Here is a 6,524-nt window from a genome sequence, read left to right as displayed (position 1 = left end):
CTACAAAAAATCGTGACCATAGCCTTAGCTATGGTCACAGTTTTGGCCGTGACCATAGCCCCTATGGTCATCCCCTCATTAAACTGTGACCATAGCCTTCTCTATGGTTACCCCTCCCCAAAACCGTAACCATAGCCAGGGATGGACCCATGCTTATAGAAGAGGGGGCATTTGCCCCCACAATTTTTTTAAAAAAAAAAACTAATACTTACACGGGTATATATATATATATATATATATATATATATATATATATATATATATATATATATATATATATATATATATATATATATCTTAAAATAAAATATAAATAATTTTTTTGTATTTTATGTTAAAAAAATATTTTATTAAATTTAATTTAGTATAAAAAATAAATAAATAAACTCAAAAAATAGTAATAATTAACTTTATTATATTAGTTAATTAATTAATAATTAAATTAAAATTTAGTTTTTTAATTAAATATCACTTAAATTATTAGTAATTTTCTAAAAATTATTTAAGATAAAAAAATATATTATCTATATGTTAATATATTGTAATTATTTTAGTTAAAAAATTTATTTATACCATAAAAACTATAATAAGTAGATTTGATAATTAAATATGAAATAATAAAAAGTAAAATAATTATTTAAAAATATATAAAAAATAATATTTAGTCATGTTTAAAAAAAGTCATTATAAATTATTTTTTTTTATTATTTTGAATATTATACTGTGTGTATGAAATTATATTTTTATTATTTTAAATATTATAATAAGTGATTGTATATATATTTTTAGTTCTTATCAATATGTATAGATAGTTTTCATTTAAAATTTTAAATATGTTTAAACTAATTTGGATTGGTCAAGTGATAGCTTAGTTGTCCGCTTAAATAAGTATTGAAGGTTCAAATTCTATCTCGTATGTGTAACAATTCATTGTCGGTGAAACTTAAATTCACAAGGAATTAGTCCTTAACTTATTGAGTATCGTAAAAAGTCAAAAAAAAAAAAAAACTATTTGTACCTAAATTTTATTATATTTTTGCCCCCACTGCTAAATTTTTCTGGGTCCGTCACTGACCATAGCCCCTATGGTCACCCCTCCTTAAACTGTAACCATAGCCTTATCTATGGTCACGGTTTTTTGTCGTTACCATAGCCTCCATGGTCACCCCACCTTAACCGTGACCATAGCTTATGTATGGTCACTCTATTTTTAAATGGTGACCATAGCCTGTTTTATATTATGAGATTTATTTTTTTAAAAGCATAATCACATCCCAAAATGATGATAATCACAAAATAAATTTAAGAATGAGAAATTTGATAAATCCAAATTATAAAAGTTTCATTAAAAACTAGATATCTATTACAACACTAATCAAAATAGGGTGTAATTTATCCATTACATGTAATATCGGATAAAGTCTCTTATCAAAAAGTAAAGAACATATCAAAATAATACATTTAGATAACCAAACTCATTATAAGACTCATCCCATCTTATACACGGTGCCACAACAACTAGTCAACTCCTTTTGTCTTTACCAGTCCAAAAAAAATTATCCTGTATACAAAACAAAACAAAAAATTAGAGAAGGTAAAAAATATTCAAGATTAGATAAACAGAATAATCAATTAACAAATATTAATCCTGAATTAATATAAAATACAAAATCATTTCTATTTTAAACTTTCTGGAAATAATCAGTTTTAAAATGAGACATAATCAAGCATGTTATGGGATATCAAATTATTCTTTTAAATATCATGTTGAGAGATTATTTTTGATAAATTTCTTGTTTGACTAATCATTCTGGATAGATTTAACTTCTAAATTGGTTCCAAGGTCAGACACTTAGGTCTCCTAAGTATATGCAGTCATAAATCTTAAACACTGGACTCATTTTTATGCTTACCCAGTTTGTGTAGACAATCACCATCAATCTACTAATAGGAATAGGAAATAAGGAAATTCTTGTGATCATTATCGATTTAAGCCAGCCGCTATGATTTTCTTTTTCATGCATGATTACTTATACTTGATGTACAATACAGTTGTGCTATTGTTTTAAATTCAATTCTTCACATAATAAGTGTTTTACTTCTAAATTGGGTTTGACAGGGGTGACAGGTGAAAGATTTTGTCCCCAAAGAAAAAGCCCAATCGACGATTCGATGAAATACGATGCTAATATTTTTCACCTGCAAATATGAGTGTCTTGCTCTGCAAGTTCTTCAGACCTTCAGTGAGATCCTGCCTTCTGCAAGTTCATGTAAAAGGAATTATAATTTGCTAAGTTTTCTGTCAGTCATAATAATATATTGAAAATCTTTTGATATCTTTTAATTTACTACACATGCTACATTATAAATGTATTACATTGGAGGCAACAACAAAAAGCAAAGGAAAAACATCACTTGTTCGTACACATTAATTGCTTGAAGAAAACGCTTAACATTCAAGCTTTGCCTTTTATCCAGAAGCTGTAATTATATTTCAAAGAGGATCCACATGTCAGGATTGTACAAAGATTAATAAAAATTGAAAACACAGAAATTTTCACTGCGAATTAGTCATAAAGATTCACATTTGAGAACAAGGAAATCTGTTACTTGACTAAATTTAAATCAGAGTGAGGTCAGATGTTTCAAAAAAAACAACTTTAAAAAACAGAAAAGAGAAAATAAAAATAGCCTAAAAAGATGCATTGAAATCTAAGATATTAAAGATAAAGAGAATATACTGGCTTTAGAAATATAACCTAATCAAAGCGCCAATTATCATTGGCAAAGCACACAACCGAAAAACCCTACAATGCTCAACTGCATCAGCAATCCAGCCACTGAATAGACTTCCAATTAACGCACCAACAAGACATATGCTCACCACCAAACCTTCATTCAAAACCACACAACAATAAATAAACAAATCAAACCATATCAAATTATTTGAAACTTTTAAGAATGCATCAAATTAAGCATGGTATTGGAATTTTTAGTTTCACCTTCTACCAAGGTATTTCCCCTGAAGCCAAGATCTATGCTTTCAAGTGGTTCATTAACTACTTTGGATAAAACAAAAAACAGAGACCATAGCCCCTTTTACGTCACCCTTTTTGAAAAATCGTGATCATAACCTTTTTTTATCACTGTAAAAAATCGTGACCATAGACACCTTTAGGTCACCTCCCAAAATCGTGACCATAGACACCTTTAGGTCACCTCCCAAAACCGTGACCATAGACCCTTTTAGGTCACCATTTTTTGAAAAATCGTGACCATAGCCCCTTTTTGGTCACTATAAAAAACCGTAACCATAGACCCCTTTAGGTCACCCCCAAAACCGTGACCATAGACCCTTTTAGGCCACCTCCCAAAATCGTGACCATAGACCCTTTTAGGTCACTCTTTTTTGAAAAACCGTGACCATAGACCCTTTTTGATCACTGTAAAAAACCGTGACCATAGACCCCTTTAAGTCACCTCTCAAAACCATGACCATAGACCTTTTTAGGCCACCCTTTTTTAAAAAATCGTGACCATAGGTATTCTATGGTCACCCTTTAAAAAAAAAACCGTGACCTAAGCTTTTTTTTGTCACCCAAAAATACCATGACTATAGAGAGTCTATGATCACAATTTTTATTGTAACCAAAAAAATCGTAGCCATAAACCCAAAATATTGTAGTGCATCAACAATTATTCCAATAATTTCATAACAATTATAGAAATAAAAAACGTAACAAACATAACACACTCAAGTTTGTGTGACCTACTAGAAGTGATCCATTGAGTGAAAAGTCCAAAAAAAACCATGAAGGTCTTGATTTACTGAGATGTCAATATATGACAAAGTTTAGAATATCTTTCCATATTTTGGATCATATTTTTGCTATGAGGTCTTTTCTGAGTATTTTTTCTGAAGCTGTCTTAGGAACACCGTTGATGAATGTCACCCTTCGCAATCTTTTGAATGGTGCAACTTGCAATGCACACATTCCAACCATTCAGATAGGATCAATTATGTTTATCAAACACTGATTAGCAATAATAATGTTTATGTTAATTAATCTAATTAGCAATAAACTTCTGAACATCTTGTTCAGTGAGTGAAGTGTTGGGTGAACGAACAACAAAGGCAATTGAAACCTCACTAGCCTCGTCATCCGGATATCTAAACACAAATTAAACTAATAATTAATTAACCCAATTATTAGCATAATAATTAAATATTAATTGTACTTATGGGATGACAACAGCATCTAATATTTGAGGGTGAGAAACGAGAAGTCCTTCAAGTTCTGCTGGTGCATATTAATATTAACAAAGTTAATTACCATAATAATGAATCACAAACATCTATTTAATATCACCAATAATTTCATTATCTATAGTTAATGTGATGGTTATGTACCTAAAGACCTTTATACTTGATGAGTTCTTTGAGATCGAGCAAATTGACCAACGATGGAGGAATCCAACCGACCGCGCTTCGATTTGTAAGTCCACAACGAGAAAGACAAAGACAAAGACGTAGACGAAGACGAAGATGAAGACAATTTAGAGAAGAAGCCCACAAAGAAGCCTGCAACTCTAAAGGCGACGACGTGGAGGAGAAGAGGATCGACGGCCAAGAGCTTCGAGCCGACTCTCTGTTGTCATTTTTCACGGCAAGGCACCCTCTGACTGACGGGAAGAGTTCAGCGACGGCGAAGGTGGTGGCTACTGCTGCTGGTGGCTGAGATAGAGGGGCTGTTGGCTGAGAGAAAAAGAGGGGTAGTGGGTTAGCTGGTTAGGATTTTGTGGGAGACAGGAGTATTTATATACTCAATTTTTTTTTTTAAAATGATAATTTTGAAAATTGTTAAAAAACCATCCGATTCTACCGGTTCTTCAGTGTATCGCCGGTTTGACTGGTTTTTTATTGATTTTTGTCAACCGGTGTTTTACATCAACCGAACCAGCTATAGAACTAGTTTTCGGTTAATCCAGTTGAACTGGTTGGTCCAATTCGATTTTAGAACACTGATATATTTTTCTATTTCGAGTTTTTAGTATCTTGAATTTGTCATTTTTAATAATGGAAAGTGTATTTACAAGGATTCTGATATTTAAATTAGTATAGATTATAAGAAAAACTAAAATAGAGATTATATCTGAGTTCGTGTATTTAGATTAGTGCATATATTATGAGCATATGGTATTATAAGCTCCTCTCCTTATGTCATTCTAAGAGCTATGAGACGCGTTTTAAATTTAGTTGATTTAAAAAAATAAGTTTTTTTCCATAAATAATTTGATACTTTGTTGTGATATCATATGTTGAGTCATATTTTTATAGATAAATAAATAGTAATAAATTTAGCTATCTTATGCCTTTTTTAAATTTACAAATAAATTTTTTTTTATTAAAAATATAAAAAATTTAAATTTTAATACATTTATTTTGTATTTATTAAATAAAAAATTTAAAATTTTCACTAATAATAAGTTTATGATACTAATATTGCAATCTCTTTTTCTTAAGAGGGAATAATAGTTATAATGTAATCATTAAACTTATAAAATAAGTTATTAGGTATTATGTAAATGGATGAGAAATTACTATTATTTTTGTAATATTTATAGATTTTTTTTTTAAAATTCGAAATAATCATCGAAATCAATTTTTTTTCTTACATATTCTTAAACCTGATTCTTAGTAATAATGAGATGAAAAAAAATTCTATAATAGCTCCATACATAAATTTATTATTGTATAAAAATAAAAAGAGTTAAATTTCAAAGTGGTCTTTGAACTTGCAATCGAGCCTCACGGTCGTCCCTAAACATACAATGGCCTCAATATTGTCCTTGAATTTAACAAAGGTGACTCACGGTCGTCCCTGAAGCATTTTTCGGAGAATATTCCTTAACGGCGTGATGACGTGTACTGAGAGATGCCACGGTGGATAGGTGACGTGACTGTTATCGTTATTTGACTCAATTTAGTCCCTGAAGTGGTTTATAACCCTAGTCCCCAATTTGAGTTCCATCTGTGTCCACCATTAGAAGTCACTCTCTTTCTTCTTCTCTGCTCTTCTTCTTCTTCTTCTTCTTCTTCTTCTTCTTCTTCTTCTTCTTCTTCTTCTTCTTCTTCTTCTTCTTCTTCTTCTTCTTCTTCTTCTTCTTCTTCTTCTTCTTCTTCTTCTTCTTCTTCTTCTTCTTCTTCTTCTTCTTCAACCAAAGCAGCATAATCAAATAGGAAGAACCCAAATAACATCCATGCAAATTCAATTTAGCCTCCGATAAATCCCACACTATTACCTCTCACACAAGAATCCAGTAACTCCTTAAGTCCGGAAACCATTTTCACTGTCGATTACCTCCTGAATGAGTTGCCATTGTCGATTGAGGAGTTGAATAAGATGTCTAAGCTTCTCATCTTCTTAAGTCAAGAAACTATTTTCATGTGCTCACCTTGAGTGCCAAAAGTTGAAAGAACCATATTGGCGCAAATAGTGTCAATCTCAAAGCCACCTCACTTC

The 6,524-nt window shown here is 30.8% G+C and overlaps 1 long non-coding RNA gene across 1 annotated transcript; it reads right to left on the bottom strand.

The window, feature by feature from the left end:
* Window positions 1-1,316: 1,316 nt before the first annotated feature.
* LOC112766072 (uncharacterized) lies at window positions 1,317-4,771 on the bottom strand. The gene is made up of 4 exons (XR_003184096.2): window positions 4,412-4,771; window positions 2,760-2,892; window positions 2,200-2,258; window positions 1,317-1,561 (listed from the first exon to the last, which is right to left on the bottom strand). It is a non-coding gene; the product is annotated as an uncharacterized lncRNA (long non-coding RNA).
* Window positions 4,772-6,524: the final 1,753 nt, after the last annotated feature.

This window comes from Arachis hypogaea, chromosome 17, assembly GCF_003086295.3.
Source record: "Arachis hypogaea cultivar Tifrunner chromosome 17, arahy.Tifrunner.gnm2.J5K5, whole genome shotgun sequence".
Classification (NCBI taxonomy): domain Eukaryota; kingdom Viridiplantae; phylum Streptophyta; class Magnoliopsida; order Fabales; family Fabaceae; genus Arachis; species Arachis hypogaea.
The sequence above is the reverse complement of the archived record's forward strand: the minus strand, read 5'-3'. Positions and strand labels throughout refer to the sequence as shown.